This window comes from Oryx dammah, unplaced genomic scaffold (assembly GCF_014754425.2).
Source record: "Oryx dammah isolate SB20612 unplaced genomic scaffold, SCBI_Odam_1.1 HiC_scaffold_4, whole genome shotgun sequence".
Classification (NCBI taxonomy): domain Eukaryota; kingdom Metazoa; phylum Chordata; class Mammalia; order Artiodactyla; family Bovidae; genus Oryx; species Oryx dammah.
This window is the reverse complement of record NW_024070188.1, coordinates 1,868,062-1,885,848: the sequence shown is the minus strand read 5'-3', so window position 1 is coordinate 1,885,848 and position 17,787 is coordinate 1,868,062. Positions and strand designations below refer to the sequence as shown.

The following is a 17,787-nucleotide window of genomic DNA, read 5'->3' as shown; positions in this document are numbered from 1 at the left end:
AACTGTGACTTTTAGAATGTCATTATTTTTTATGTAGTCTATCTCTTCCTCTTGGAACCTTCAAGCAAAGATCATGCTAATCCTGAATATTTTGTCTTCCTCAGTTGTCTAGCAGACACTGGAGGTGCATATCTGTGTGGTTAGGCTCTCTGGAGTCTCCTGACCCACTGGGGCTGGCATGGATCGTGCTTTCTTGGCTACTATCCTCACTTCTTCACAATGGAGGTGGCCAGATGTGATTTTCTATTTTTATCATGACCAAGAATGCTTTTAGATTCTTTATAAGATTGACAGACTGCTGGTAAATTTAAAAAATTACAAAGTTACAATAATTTAGGTTAAAAATAAGAAAAGAGATTTCTTCCCATGCAGAACATCTACCCTTTGTCCCCACTACTCACTCTTCCACACCCAGCCACGTCCCACATTTGTAGCTATTTACACAGCCTTGTATTTCTAGCTTATGCTGTACAACAGATTTTATACTTCTTATAAAATCCCCCTTCTTATTAAGTATAAAAATAATTTTCTGACACAGGAACTATAATAAAATCCATACCTCAAATGTGCAGCAATTGTGACAATTCAAAAAATCCACCATTTGTTTTGTTGTATGAAAAGTGATATGTCTCCAGTCATTTCACGTCATATCCTGGGGAAAGTGTATTTGAAAGAGATAGCAGTAAGTGTAAGTTGGGATAAGGACTCGAGGTTTCTTCAATATAGAAGATGGTCCAAGAAGTTGGCTTAACGGAGGACAATGAGGAAACAGTAAGTTTTCAGGGCCAACCTCTTAAGAATTCTGCCATAGGTACTTTCTCTTCGGCATGAACGGTGAATCCAGGTGAAGGGAGGAGAACTGGTTTAAGTATCATTGTTCTTAAAAGTAAAAAAAGATCATGGATTGGATTTTAAAAGCCAGTGGAAACAAAATAATAAATAAGGTCTAACATTTGTGTTACCTTCTTACCTGCTTCTCACAGTAGCCTTTTGGAAAAGATGAAGTCATATTGTTCTATTTTAGAGGTTAAGAGGCTTTCACTTACAAAGCTTATGATGTGTGAAAGTTCTGAGCACCTAGACCGGGGTTAAGTCTGTTTTTATTGTAGTCCCTGCCTCACATATAATGATGCTACTCAGATCAGGCAGGTCTGTTGCACAGTGTGAAGAGATGGTGCTCTTTGTAGGGCAGACAAACATCCAGGAATAGGGTTAGTTGGCTTCATATTGGCATATTTTGCCTGCTTTGGAGTTGTAAAATCTGTCAAGTGATATGCCAGATTTTTACTAGAATGTGAAATCAAGATATGTACAAACACACATATCACTGGAATAAGATTGTTTGAAAATTTAAGCTGAATTCTTGCTGTACCATTATCACCAGGAAGAGATTCGGGTACTTTTTCTGGCATAGACACTAACCAATGAAAGAATGTGAGTAGATCAAAAGCAGCTAGTTTGTGTGTGTCTCAGTGGACAAGTCTAACTCTGAAGTACCCATAGACCTGGATTCCTGGGCCAAAGGTAATGTAGGCTCCTTCCTGTTCTGTCCCAGAACCAAGCACAAGGCATCACATATGCTCTCAATGCAGACTTTTAAATGAGTGAATCCACAGGCATTGAATTTAAAATATTTCTGAAATCACGCAAGAACTTTCTTCCATGAAGGACCTTCTTATGTATTTCTGATAAAAGAGGGAAGAGTGACTAATAATGACTGAAAGAAAAAATCTGTGTAAAGTAATTCACAGACCATGCTTCCCAGTCTCTTATTTTTCAAAGGTAATGTTCAAAATTTCACAGAATACTATATTCATCAAAATATTATCATGTATTAAAAATCACATACTGATGTTCAGACTCTTGCAAAACTGTAAATAAACTGAATCTCTCTTGGTTATTTTAAGCGAGTCTGTTAGTGGAGACTGACCCCTTCTCTGCTTAGGAAATCAGCCAACAGGCATCACTGAAGCCTGTTCCTGCCACACACCCTCCAGATAACTCAGCCACCCTTTTCACTGCCTTTCTCTGCTTATGAACAATTCTGTTTGAGGCACGTGTTTCTTATTTTTATATTATAATGATATAATTATTTTATAAGCATTTTCCATAATTTCAAAAGAGACATTTTTCTCATAATGTTTCTAGACTGAATTCTGTTTAAAAGTATCTTTAAACAGTGATAAATCTGGGCCTTTGCATGTGACAAAACTTCCACCATTACTAATAAGTACAGTGAACAGCATAATAGCTATTTTTATTCTTTTCATCAGTGTGATAATCTACCACAAATAGGAAAATACAGTTGTAAATTGATATAGACTTTAAAGGAAATTATGATTCCACAAAGTTTGTCAATAAGACCTATGGAAATTCAGTTTTAAACTTTTCTAGAATAATTTATGAAAAGCTATTTCCATAATTTCTAGTAATATACTAAATTCTTAAGGGAAGTAGGCTTACTGTTAACATTTTATTCAATTTCTGTATGCTCAGCATTGTAATTAATATGTGGGTAGAGATTGCTGAGATTATATAGTCACCAGAAGCAAATAGTTTTCTGATCTATTTTTAGTGAATTTTTGTAAAATAGATCACAACAGATAAGGATACCTCCTTTTAGAAGAGAGATTTACTAACTGTAATGTAATATCCTGATTTATAGAGCTGATTATCCTTCTGCTTTGCAATAGCATATTTACAGACATGCTTTTAGTTTCAAGTGAAATTGAGGGAAAACTAAAACTTTGTGTCTTTAATTCCTACTTTCAACCTTCCCAGACTTACCCTCTGAGTGGTAAATATACACTTTGATGTATGAACAACATGTAACCTTTGGATATTTACTTAGATGATTTTTGTTTGTTATGGCTCATCCCTTTTCATATGTTGAAATTCTAACCTCGAATTTGACCATATTTGGAGATAAGGCTTTTAAGGAGGTATGAGCCATCTCTTGGTATTTTAAGGAGGTATTTAAGGATAAATGAGGTCAAAAGAGGGGCCCTATCCACAAGAGTTGTGTCCTCATAAGAAGAGAAAGGGACGTCAGAGATTACTTTCTCCATAAGCAAGCACACAGAGGAAAGACCTTGTGACTGACTCTGTTGCCTGGTAAAGCAGAGAGACCCGGCACTGAAAAATTGGCTGTAGCCGCTGATTTCCTACATGTACTATTATTCTCTGTGGATCTCCAAATAACTTGGGAGCCTGTTTACACATGGTGTGAAGAGCTACAAGAACACTGATGTGCAGCAGTTCCAGACCACAGGTATTTGGTCATCACTAAAAACAGATTTACCAATGGGAATTTCCCAGTCTCTGTTTTTCAGAGCAGCTGTTTGCTTCTATGTGCTCAGTCACATTCAGTTTTGTTTACTAATTTGTCCTTTTGGATAGTTCACTGTGCTCTCCACCATGAAGAATTATAAAGAAACTCAGACTTCTAGACTCCATATTGAAGACATACATATTTATCTGAAAATCTGCCACAAACCCCATTTGAATGAATGTAGAATAACAAAAGGTATAAACTTGTAGTCAGAATAGTAGTAAGTGGCAAAGAAAAGATCTCAAATTTTAGATACTAGGAAAATCCCATGGACAGAGGAGCCTGGTGGGCTGCAGTCCATGGGGTCACTAACAGTTGGACACGACTGAGCGACTTCACTTTCACTTTTCCCTTTCATGCATTGGAGAAGGCAATGGCAACCCACTCCAGTGTTCTTGCCTGGAGAATCCCAGGGATGGGGGAGCCTGGTGGGCTGCCGTCTATGGGGTCACACAGAGTTGGACACGACTGAAGTGACTCAGCAGCAGCAGCAGCAGCAGGGATCTGGATGAAGAACTGTGAGGTAGGAGATTGCTATTGTTTTCTTTTAAATAAGCTTTTATGACAATTTGTGTTTTGTGATTAAAAATAGGGATATTATTTTGAAAAGAAAATTTGTGCTTAGTTGCTCAGTCGTGTCTGACTCTCTGTGGCCCTTCCAATTGTAAGCTCTCAGGCTTCTCTATCCACGGGATTTCTCAGGCGAGAATACTAGAGTGGATTGCCATTTCCTCCTCCAGGGGATCTTCCGGGCCCAGGGATCAAAGCTGTGTCTCCTGTGACTCCTGCATTGCAGGCTGATTCTTTACCCACTTTTTAAAAACAAATAAATTATAAACACAAGTGTTGCCTTTCAGGAAAGTCAATCAAATAGAAAATATTTAATTCCTTAGTTGGGCATTTTCTAAGTCATGAATCTGCTGACACAAAGGTTGTCTTGCCTTCCGAGAAGCCATCAGAGCTCAGATCTTGTCACCTCTCCTGTACTTCATCTAAAACAACTTCACGCCTACGGAAGCGTGAAGAGACCCCTCTGCCCCTATGTTTCTGAGACCCCTCTGCCTTTGTTGCAAACTGTCACAGAGAATTCAGTGTTGGGTATTCCTGGATCCTCTGGGGAAGAAGCGGGTGAGCATCAAGGGACCTGCCATGGTGGTGCCGGCCCCGGAAGCAAAGGCTCTCTCTCGCCCATGCTGTGTGGGGTGTGACTGCTCCTGCCCTCTGGCTACCTGCAGTCCTGCTAATATGTCTTGGAACTGGCAACATTTCTCAAAGAAGCAATGGTCACAGGTTAAAATCTACAGTCACAAATTCATATTTTCTGAAATGTAACTTCAGCTTTCCCAAGAGTGTTTATTGTTATTCAGGGGAAAACAATTTTGCCACTTTTGGGTAATCCTGATTCAAAATAGTTGCTTTCAGGACACTTGGTTCAGGTATAGAAAACACTTGCCCCTCCCCAGGTTTTTTCCCCTTATTTAGGGGCTTTCAACACAAACTAAGCCCCATGTACCACCCCTGTGCAGGGATCTTTGTTATATTTCGGTACAAACAAGCCAATCCTCTTAGATCCTATGGAGGAAGTTGATTTGCTGAGTCTTAACTATGTCTTTCATCCCGTCCCTGGAATATCTCACTCCTCAGTGTAGGGTTGCCAGATTTGGTAAATACAAAGTACAAAATGCCCTTGTAGTTACAAGGTAGCATCCTGGAGCTTGGCACTGTTACTAAAGTTGTCTTTAGCCAAGTGGAAGGATCTCCTACTCACACTGAGGCCCCTGGGAGAAATGGTGTTTTAGATGCTAGGCTTAAGAATCATAACATCTGGGGCATAAGAGAAGCCCCAGAAATTAACTGGGAGCAGCCAAATGCTCTTCCAGGAGACCAGCAGTTACCTCAGACCCAAGCTCCTCTAGGGTGACCTTGGATCTGCCAAAAGAATCACAGGAAAGGAATAAGCAGATAGGAATTGGGATCAAGATGACAAACCAGAAGATGTGGGCACATTCTCTGTGGTCAGTGAGGAAGTCTTGAGGAATAGAGTCATTAAGAAAAAGCAAAATGTAGAAATGTTAAATTTCAATCTGACAATGGAAAGGCTTTTTAAAGGCTTTAAAGATTTGGTTGGACTTTCCGGAGGAGCCAAGAGCTTTTTGGATTTGGTAATGGCACTGAGATTCAACCTTCACAAGGACTTTCAAATGGTAGAGTGATAACTGGTACCTCTTCTCTCATTAGTCCAAAGGCTGGGACGTGGACCAACACAGCCTTTGATTCTACTACTTCAAATGGTAAGATAGAGAGTTCAAATTCCAAAACTAAGATCCCCTTTCAGTTCAGTTCAGTTCAGTTTAGTTGCTCAGTCGTGTCCGAATCTTTGTGACCCCATGAATCACAGCACGCCAGGCCTCCCTGTCCATCACCATCTCCCAGAGTTCACTCAGACTCACGTCCATCGAGTCCGTGATGCCATCCAGCCATCTCATCCTCTGTCGTCCCCTTCTCCTCCTGCCCCCAATCCCTCCCAGCATCAGAGTCTTTTCCAATGACTCAACTCTTCGCATGAGGTGGCCAAAGTACTGGAGTTTCAGCTTTAGCATCATTCCTTCCAAAGAAATCCCAGGGCTGATCTCCTTCAGAATGGACTCTGTGTTTATTGAGATAAAGCATACCAAGGGAACGCGACTAACAAGAAGTTAGCTGTGTTAAACTTTCTCTTCACGATTGGTTGTGAATTGCTGTTCAGTTGCTCAGTGGTGTCCGACTCTTTGCACCCCATGGACTACAGCATGCCAGGCTTGCCTGTGCTTCACGATCTCCTGGAGTTTGCTCAGACTCATGACCATCGAGTCAATGATGCTTTCCAACCATTTCATCCTATGTTGTCCTCTTCTCCTGCCCTCAATCTTTCCCAGCATCGGGGCACGTGGCACAAACCCAGTCTAATCTGACACCTGTCTTTAAAGACTGTCAGATTTATTTAGCAAACATTGAACATGGGAACAGTGGCAGTAATAATTATCAACATGAAACTAATAAAATGTTGCTTGAAACACAGTCCCTTTCCCTGTTTGTGTCAACCAAATTACAATAAGAATCATCATTTTTGTTTCATGACAGCAAAACTGAAGCTTCATCTGAAAAAAAGGTGAAATCTGTGCCTGAAGAGAAAATGGACCCATTACTAGAAGCAATCCATTACCAGATGACTTTGCAAGAGAATGGATGCCTTTGTTTTGGCCTTGTTAAGCTTTCTCTCTCTCTGACTGGATTTGTATTTTCCTTTGGCAACTCCAGTGTTTTTTTGGCAAAAGTATTACACAAAGTAAATCAGTTTCTTCACCACTTTTCACTAAAACAGTTGTGAACCAAGCAGAAGGTAGCATAAATGAAAATAAAGGTAGAGATAAAGGAAAGTTTGATGAACCACTCAAAATAGTTATTACTCAAAAGAACATGCTTTTTACTCCAGAAAGTATAAACTATTTTACAAGAAAATGAATTTAAATAAAAGGGTATAGATACCCTGGATTAAAACCTATAACAATCCGAAGCATAGCATTTAGTTTAGGGAGACATGAATTTAGGAAATATACCAGTGAATGCTTTGAGTCTACCTATAACTGCTCTAAAAAAATGAAATTTACTTAAAAGGTGGAGAGAGTCTGTGATAATATATAATGTCACATTAATATTTAATATTCAAAATATGTTGCATCTCTGTGTTACTTCATAATCTCTCCAGGTATATCTGGAAGTCCCTAAAATTGTCTCACAGGTGTCAGTAAATAGTACATTTATAGTCTTTGACTCATGCTGCCTATGTGAAATCCACTGTGCCAACAGTTTGAGAAAAATGCTCATTACCATCAGCAGAATTGCTGGAGGCCCTGAAAAGAGTGTCCCACTGCAGAGGCAGGGGCCTTGTGGATGTTCTTATCTCTGGCCAGCAAAGCATAGTAGAGCCGTGTTCCATACTGGTCACCTTGGCTTGTCAAGCTGGATGTTATGAGGATGATAGGATGAGGAGCCCTCCCCCTTATTTTTTTCTTCCTTTCAGTTTCTTATTGTAATTGAAAAATCCAATAACTGAAATAAAAAATTAAAATCATTAGAGGCATTCAACAGCTGATTTGAACAGGCAGCTCTTTCATCAAGAGCCTCCTGATGAAAGTGAAAGAGAAGAGTAAAAAAGTGGGGTTAACACTCAACATTCAAAAAACTAAGATCATGGCATCCAGTCCCATCACTCCATGGCAAATAGATGGGGAAACAATGGAAACAGTGACAGACTTTTTTTTTTTTTTTGGCTCCAAAATCACTGCAAATGGTGACTGCAGCCATGAAATTAAAAGACACTCGCTCCTTGGAACAAAAGCTATGACAAACCTAGACAGCATATTAGAAAGCAGAGACATTACCTTGTCAACAAAGGCCCATCTAGTCAAAGCTATGGTTTTTCCAGTAGTCATGTATGGATGTGAGATTTGGACTATAAAGAAGACTGAGTGCTGAAGAACTGATGCTTTTGAACTGTGGTATTGGAGAAGACTCTTGTGAGTCCCTTGGACTGCAAGGAGATCAAACCAGCCGATCCTCAATGAAATCCATCCTGAATATTTATTGGAAGGACTGATGCTGAAGCTGAAACTTCAATATTTTGGCAACAACCTGATGTGAAGAACTGGCTCCTTGGAAAAGACCCTGATGATGAGAAAGATTGAAGGCAGGAAGAGAAGGGGATGACCTAGGATGAGATGGTTGTCAGCATCACCAACTGGATGGACATCAGTCTGAGAAAGCTCCAGGAGTTGGTGATGGACAGGGAAGCCTGGTGGGCTGCCATCCATGGGGTCGCAAAGAGTTGGACATGACTGAGTGACTGAACTGACTGATGAGTTCCTTAGATCTTTATCAATAAATATTTATTTCAGTTAAGATTATGGGCTTTGGAGGTAGACTGCCTGTGTTTCAATCTCAAATATGCAGTTTACTAGCTGTGTTACCATGGGCAGGTTAAGCCTTGCTTTCATTCATTGTAACGATAGCACTCCTCCTCTAGGCCTGTTTGTGTGGTGACCACTGAGAGTGCACTTAGTACAATGCCAGGCATTTAATACACATAAATTTAATAAACACTACCATAAACATTTAGCTTAAACAGCCCCCATAGACAAAGTTTACTAATAGAAGTAAGTTTGGCCTTTAATGTATATCCTATAAGCATTGAAAATTCAAAAGCAAAGATATTATGGTATATAAGTTGATTTTAGAAAATGCTCCTAATAATAAGACTATCAGTTTAGATTTAAAGTCACTTCCAACCTGAGACTTCAGTGGTTACTGTGCTTGAACAATTAGAGAGCTGCTTTTGTAAACTCTAATCTGAATTGTGGCTTTGAAATTCTAATGATCTGATTTAGTTCTGATGACTCCAGTGATTAAAGTAAGTGTTCTTTAGAGAAGCAGTGTAGGCTTGGAACAAAATATTAGCAATTGTATTAGTGGTTATAGATGTGCCTTCCATCTGTGGTTAAGTGTTTCAATTAAATCTATAATCTGAAGATGTATTGTTTTACTCACCTTGATGCTTGTAAGGTTGAGGCTGTAGAGTAAGAAGTCCTTTTCTATTCTGACTGCACCAATATCATTTGATGGGGATGCATGTACCTGGTTCATTAGATCACGGGAAATTGCCAAGTTCCAACTATGCATGTGTAGCTTGAGGTCAAATCTGTTTTTCCTTAATGTTCAATTTCCTTATAAAGACAAACTCTGGCCTCCAGAAATCCCCATGCAGTTTTCTTTGTGAAAAAATAAAATTAAAATAAAAAAATATCTAGTGCACTCTGCAGTTCACCTAGGGTTCATTTCCATTGTTCTTTTTATTTGTTTATCTTTTGAGTTGTTCATGCTGAAGAAGATATACGTTTATATCCTTTCAATTGAGTAGAGAATATTTTAAATAGATTAATATATGGTGACTTTATAAATTGATACCAGGATTCAAGGATATGAGAATTAATGCTAATTTATTTTAATTTTTGAATGAGTACAATTTGTTACTGAAAACATACAATTTAGATAAAATAAGCGGAAACGGGATATAGTATTTCTTCATACTCCAAGCAAAATGAAAACATTATAGATATAATGAGGAATGAATTATTATTCGCTAGCTAATCCAAAGGTGGTTTATTTTGAAAATTAATGTCAATTCTGCTGAAACTTAATGCATCAAAAATTTCCAAATATGTTCTTACTTTATTGGAAATACAATGGATTATTATTTTCTTTAATGGATAGAATGAGAGTTCCTAGGGGATAACATTGTTATTAAATCTCAGGAACAACATGATATGTTAAATTTTGATTAGAACAAAATATTAGCAGTCCTTTTAATAGTCATGTATGCAACTGATAGTGTGGTTAAATATTGTAAGTCTATAGTCTGAAAATTTATTACTTTACTTAACTTGATATTTGTATAAAAACCAAGGCATTCTCAATGTGCAAAATTTTCTCTTCCTTCACAATAAGCTAGGTCTGTAATCTTATTTAGATATTCAACATGCTTATAACCAATTTCATTTTCAATTTATCTTTCTTTTAATACCAAGATCAAATTAATCATTGTAGGTGATATTCCTTTGTTCCATAAAAATCATTCTTTTTGGTTTTGAGGTAATGTGTACCTCATTAAATTGAAATAACCAGCCCTTTACAACAAGATTCAATCTGGCTTTCTAGCTTATTCTAAAATTTTCCTTTATGGACCTTCATTTTTTTTTTTTTTTCAGTCAAATTGTCCTAGCTGGCCTCTCATAAATTTTTTTATGTTTTCTTTTCTCTAAGCTAGCAGGGTGTTTGGACTCATGAATCAGAATCCCAGTGAATGTGTGTTTGAATGGAGCAGGTACTTATTAAAAATGCAGATTTCTTGGCCACGGTTCCCATCGATTGAATCAGAATATCTGGGTGAAGGATCCCAAAATCCTCATTCTGACAAGCATCTGGATGGTTCTTATTCACATGTAGCATTTGTCTTCATCTTTCTAGCCACTCAATAGCAGCATTTTTCTAGTATGTCTACCTATTAGGATTCTTATACACCATTATGAGTTCTTCACAACTCTGTTCAAATCTCATCTCCTTCAAAAAGGCTTTTCCAATTCCCCAAGAATGATGTTTTTTATTTTCCTTACCTTCCTGTTGCTTGTTAAGAGTCCTCATATAAGACTTACATACTATGTCTTTGGTCTTAGAATAACACTGAAAATTCACAAAGGTAGAAGATTTAAACTGTTTTTTCTTGATCCATATAAAAGAAACATGTTTTACACCAGGACATAATACACACACATGCACACACCCCATACATCTAAATTGAAGCAAATTTCTTAAAACAGTATATATTTTTATTGCATTAAATGCCATTTGGTTATTCCCATTTTGTATTATATTTGTATTGTACTCTCTTCTGTCTATTTCATTACAAAATAGTTACAGAGACATACTTAAAAGTTACAGAGACATACTTGAAAATATTGTGGCTCACCCATAGGCCACTATAAATGTTTGGAAAAATACAGATGTAAATACGGATTTAAAGAGCTAAGTTGCACCCAGTAAAGAAACATGTTGCACCCATGTTTATAAAGCCCATAGAGCTCCTTCACTCTTCTGCCATATGAGCGCACAGTGAGAAGACCACAGTCTGTGAACCAGGAAGGAACTCTCACCAGTTACAGAATCTGCTGATACTTTGATCTTGAACTTCCTGATCTCTAGAACTCTGAGAAATAAGTTTCTATTGTTTATAAGCTACTGGGCCTATGGTATTCATTTTATGTAATATAGCACATTCTGTCCAACCTAAGAACTCAACACTGATACATTACTATTAACCAATTTCTTAATCAGCTGTCTACCAATGTCTAGAATCCAATCCAGGGTGATACAATTCATTTAGCTGTGATGTCTCCTTAGTCTCCTTCTGTCTGACAGTTTCCCAGTCTCCCTTTATTTTTCATGATCTGACATTTTTGAACAATACTAGTCAGGTATTTTATATAATGTTTCTCCTTTTCAGTTTATCTAAAGTTCTTCTCACGAGTGCACTGGGTTTGTGGATTTTGGAACATTACCACAGAAAAGAAGTGCCCATCTCATCATATACATATATGTCTATATTGAGGAGTACATGTTTCCCACACAACATTGATAATATTGACCTTGGTCAGTTGCTTAAGGTTGTGTTTGCCAAATTTCTGCAGGTTTCTTCACTGCATTACTATTTTTCCTTGTGTTCTTTATAAGTGAGTGACTAAGCATTTCATATTCCAGGGGGTGGTTATTAAGTTCCACTCCTGGTGGGAGTGATATCTATGTATTAATATACTATTTGGAATTCCCCTTTTAAAAAAGTATTCTTCTTCCTCTATTTATTAAAATTATTTATTTATATCAGTATATACTTATGTATATATTGTAACTGTTGTTATTTATTTTATTGCTCAAATTCTTGGGTCATTAGAATCACATTCAGATCGGCTCTTGTGTCCATTGGACATGATTCAATCATTTTCTTTTTGAATACTTCATTCCTTTGTGACACTATAAGATACTGCTGGCTCATTTTATATTTTCACTATATCAGTTCTAGAATCAGCAATAATTCAAATTATATATACTGTAGTAAAATTAATGATTTAAATAACAACTTCAAGTAGAACAAGATCATTTTTAAAAAACAGAAGACAATTTAGTAAATATAAAAATAGAAATTGGTGAATTAGGAAATAGAAAAATAATGAAACATAAATAAATCTAAATGAAAATTATTTGAAAAATACCATTTTGTTTGTGGAAATACTTTGTTGAAAGAAATTTCTTCTTTGCAACTACCAAAAAAAATAAACAAATCACTAGCTATCCTATCAATGTAAACCTAAGAAGACACAAATACACAAAATTAGAAATGACTGATGCTGAAGCTGAAGCTCCAGTACTCTGGCCACCTGATACAAAGTGAAACTCATTGGAAGACTCTGATGCTGGAAAAGATTGAGGGCAGAAGGAGAAGAGGGCAGCAGAGAATGAGATGGTTCGATAGCATCACCAACTCAATGAACTTGAATCTGAGCAAACTTCAGAAATTAGTGGAGGACAGAGGAGCCCGGCGACCTGCAGTCCACGGGGTGGCAAAGAGTCGAATGTGACTCAGTGACTAAACGACAAGAAAATGGTGAGAGGAAAACAGCCATCAAAAGAGAGAAAATGTTTAAAATAAGACTAACTTACACAACTTTGCAAATAAATTTGAGTCTAGGTGAAAGAGAATTTCCCAGAAAAGTACAACTTATCAGAATTGATCTTGGTAATGACAGAAAATCTAAGCAGACCAATAACTACAGAAAAAATAGAGAAAGGAAATCTTACCCACCCAAACATTTAACATATACCAGGTCAACATGGCTTCATAGATAAATTCTGTCAATTAACTACCAGATACTTTCAATACTTTTGAATGATTTAAAGTCATAGTGAAAAAGGGAAAACATCCAAATCATGCTTAAGAAAAAAAACAGATAGATCATATCCAACATGCACATTTTGTTGCAATTTATGGTTTTGATTTAACAAGTATTTTCGGATAGTCCATGGGTTAGAGTGAGTTCTAAATTATTCTTCTAATGTTTAGTTTCATATTCAGTAGAGATATATAATAATTTGTTCACCTATTTCCATATTGACAGACATTCACACTGCTTCTAATCTTTTGCCCCTGCAAATAATGCTATACTAAATATCCTTATATACATACTGTTGGAGGTGACAGCTTTGGGATTTTTAGCAATAAGAAGCAGATCAAAGCAATGAGAGATAGAGATTATTTTAGGAAATAAATATGACACAAAGCTGAATTCAAATACACATTCATGACTATTTTCTGGAAAAATCAGTTTGTGCATTAATAGCATACTATTGATGATAGTTGATATAAGTGAATATGATCAACATTTATCTATTTTTTTGTGTACAAAAATCCAAATGCATTCAAGATATAATTAATTTGCTTCCTGAACGCCATGTTCCATCACAAAACATTATTTTTTCCAGAGAACATTTGTGACCGCATTTCCAAAAAAGCAAAATAACAGTCATGCATGTTTGTCTCCTTGTTAAATTGTTTCAGTCAATTAAAATCAAAGAAAAGAAATACCCAGAGGCTATATTTTAAAATGAGAATTCTTCAGAAACTTAATATTCCTTTTATTTCATAAACATTTTACTACTTGAATAGTATGCCATTTCAAACTGACATTACCTTCTCCTATTATTATTTGGTTAAGTATTTAGTTCACTGAAATTTCATAGTATTAAAAATTGCTTTATTGTGGTATATTCAATATAATAATGAAAAACATACCTATGCCTTAATTGGAAAAGTGTGTGACACTCAAATGTTAATACTTAATGCAATTTATATCTATTTATATCTACAAAATATATTTGTATCTAATATATTAACTTATATCTATGCATGCCTATGTGCATGAATAAATATTTAGGTATATATTCACTTGTTTCATATACTGGTAAGTTTATGGTCAAAATCCTTCATGCTAGGCTTTAGCAGTACATGAACTGAGAACCTCCAGGTGTACAAGCTGAGTTTAGAAAAGATGGAATCAGAGATCAAATTGCCAACATCTTTTGGATCATAGAGAAAGCTAGGGACTTCCAGAAAACCATCTACTTGGACTGTGTGGGTCACAACAAATTGAAAATTTCTTAAGAGATGGGAATACCAGACCACCTTACCTGTCTCCTGAGAAACCAGTTTGCAGGTCAGGAAGCAACACTTGGAACCAGACATGGAACAATGGACGGGTTCAAAATTTTTGAAAGAAGTATGAGAAGGCTGTATATTGCCATCCTGCTTATTTAACTTATATGCAGAGTACATCATGTGAAATGCCAGGCTGGAAGAAGCACAAGCTGGAATCAGGATTGCTAGGAGAAGTAGCAATAACCTCAGATACGCAGATGATACCATTCTAACGTCAGAAAGTGAAGAGGAACTAAAGAGCTTCTTGGTGAAGGTGAAAGAGGAGAGTGAAAAAGCTGGCTTAAAGCTCAATATTCAAGAAACTAAGATCATAGCATCCAGTCCTATCACTTCATGGCAAATAGCTAGGGAAAAAGTGAAAACAGTTACAGATTTTATTCTCTTGGGCTTCAAAATCACTGCAGAATGAGCCTGCAGCCATGAAATTAAAAGATGCTTGCTTCTTGCAAGAAAAGCTATGACAAACTTATTAAAAAGGAAAGACATCACTTTTCTGACAAAGATCTGTACAGTCAAAGCTATGGTTTTCCAGTAGTCATGTACGAATGTAAGAGTTGGACCATAAAGAAGGCTGAGTGCCAAAAACTGATGCTTTCGGACTGTGATGCTGGAGAAGACTCTTGGGAGTTCCTTGGATACAAAGGACATCAAATCTGTCAATCCTAAAGGAAATCAACCCAGAAGTACTGATGCTGGAGTTGAAGCTCTTGTTTTGGCCACCTGATGTGAAGAGCATGCTCATTGGAAGAGATCTTGATTCTGGGAAAGATTGAAGTCAAAATTCAAAGAGAGTGGCAGAGGATGAAATAGTTAGATAGTATCACCTACTCAATGGACCTGAGTTTGAGCAAACTCTGGGAGATGGTGAAGGACAGGGAAGCCTGTTGTGCTGCAGTCCATGGGATGGCAAAGAGTTGGGCAGGACTGAGCAACTGAACAACCACGTATATTTTATATGCAAATGCATGTTTGTTTACTACAATTCAGATATGTAGGGAAAAAAATGTCTTACATTGTTTGGTTTAAAACTGATCTCTGCTTCACAAATCCTCACAAAATATTTAGCTGGAAAAAGAGGAAGTCATATATTCTGATTTTAAACATAGGCTGAGCTGATATTTTCAGTACTCACTTTGGCAATATTTAGTCTCTTATCATCATCTTCCTTCCTCTGCCTCCTCTTTGAGATAGTTTTGGATATAAGTGAAAAGGGGACCTTAGTAGTTGAGAAGGAGAAGGTAGTTGTCCCTTGTCTTTGAGTTAGACCGTGGATGTGTGCTGTCTGGGGTCCGCTGGTGTCTGGAATGGCAATCTTGCATCTTCTCTAACATTTAGTTGCTTACAACATCTAAAGCGAATGTGACAAATGATTAATATCTGATAAAACTGACTGGTGGTCACAGGGTTGTTACTTTTTCTTCATGTGTTTCTGGTTTTGGCCTATCTGATAAAAAATAATGTAAAAACAACTTGCTAGAAACCTATAGTTAACTATTATTATTCACTCTGATAAAAATTTGGCTGAAATAGTTTGGCAAAGAAAGTGCCCCACCCGTGACATGTGGGATCTTAAGTTCTTTAACCAGGGATCAAACCCATGCCCCCTGCATTGGGAGCATGGAGTCTTAACCACTGAACTCCCAGGGGCATTCTGATTCCACAGTGTTTTTAAATTTCTCTTGTGATTTATTATTTTACCCAATCTTTATTTAGAAAGGTGTTACTTAATTTCCATATACTTTTTTCCAAAATTCCTTTCTATTTCTATTATTAACATGTAATTTTACTACACTGTAGTCAGAAAACCTACTTTGTCTGATTTTAGTTCTTTTGAATTTATTTAGCCTTGCTTTATGGCTGTATATATATATATTCTATATTGAGAATATTAATTTTCAATGTACTCTTGAAAAGAATGTATAGCCTATTCTTCTTGTTCAGTGGTCCATAGATGTCTGTTTAATCTAGTCAGTATATAGTATTTTTCCTAAAATCCTAAAAGATGATGCTGTGAAAGTGTTGCACTCAATATACCAGCAAATTTGGAAAACTCAGTAGTGGTCGCAGGACTGGCAAAGGTCAGTTTTCATTCCAATCCCAAAGAATGTTCAAACTACCACACAATTACACTCAACTCACACGCTAGCAAAGTAATGCTTAAAATTCTCCAAGTGAGGCTTCAACAGTGTGTGAACCGAGAACTTCCAGATGGATTTAGAAAAGACAGAGGAACCAGAGATCAAATTGCCAACATCTGTTGAATCATAGAAAAAGCAAGAGTGCCAGAGAAACATCTACTTCTGTTTCTCTGACTACGTTAAAGCCTCTGACTACGTGAATCACAAAAAACCTGTGGAAAATTCTGCAAGAGATGGGAATACTAGACCATCTTACCTGCCTCCTGAGGAATCTATACGCAGATCAAGAAGCAGTAGTTAGAAATGGACATGGAACAACGGACTGGTTCCAAATTGGAAAAGGAGTATGTCAAGGCAGTATATTGTCACCCTGCTTATTTAACTTATATGCAGAGTACATCATGCAAAATGCTGGGCTGGATGAAGCACAAGCCAGAATCAAGATTGCTGGGAGAAATATCAATAACCTCAAACATTCAGATGACACCACCCTTCTGGCAGAAAGCAAAGAGGAGCTAAAGAGCCTCTTGATGAAAGTGAAAGCGGAAAGTGAAAAAGCTGGCTTAAAACTCAACATTCAAAAATCTAAGATCATGGCATCCAGTCCCATCACTTCACAGCAAATATATGGGAAAATAATGGAAACACTGACAGACTTTATTTTCTTGGGCTCCAAAATAACTGCAGAGAGTGGCTGCAGCTATAAAATTAAAGACACTTGCTCCTTGGAAGAAAAGCTATGACAAACCGACACAGCATATTGAGATGTTACTTTGCTGATAAAGGTCCGTATAGGCAAAGCTATGGTTTTTCCAGTAGTCATGTATGGATGTGAGAGTTGAATGTAAAGAAAGCTGAGTGCCAAAAAATCGACACTTTTGAACTGCAGTATTGAAGAAGACTCTTGAGAGTTGCTTGGACTGCAAGGGTATCAAACCAGTGAATCCTAAAGGAAATCAATCCTGAATATTCATTGGAAGGACTGATGCTGAAGCTAAAGCTCTAATACTTTGGCCACCTGATGGAAAGCGCTGCCTCACTGAAAAGACCCTGATGCTTGGAAAGATTGAAATCAGTAGAAGAGGATTACAGAGGTTGAGATGGTTGGATGGCACCACTGACTAGATGGACATGAGTTTGAGCATTCTCCGGGAGTTGGTGATGGACAGGGAAGCCTGGCAGGCTGCAGTCCACTGAGTCACAAAGAGTCCGACACGATTGAGCGACTGAACTGAACTGGTGTTGTTTAAATCTGTTCCCTTGCTGATCTTACCTAGTTGTTTTTTTACATTATTGACATTACATGGATGACTCTAGTTATTACTGTTAAGTTTTTCTATTTCTCCCTTTAATTTTGTCAGATTTTGCGTCATTTGTTTTGGGACTCTGATGTTAGGTGTGTTGTTGCTGTTCAGTTGCTCAGTTGTGTCTGACTCTTAGTGACCCTGTGGACTGCAGCACAC

The 17,787-nt window shown here is 37.2% G+C and overlaps 1 pseudogene; it reads left to right on the top strand.

Moving 5' to 3' along the window:
• The first annotated feature begins 4,242 nt into the window (after positions 1 to 4,242).
• Positions 4,243 to 6,866, top strand: LOC120863092 (annotated as a pseudogene).
• Positions 6,867 to 17,787: the final 10,921 nt, after the last annotated feature.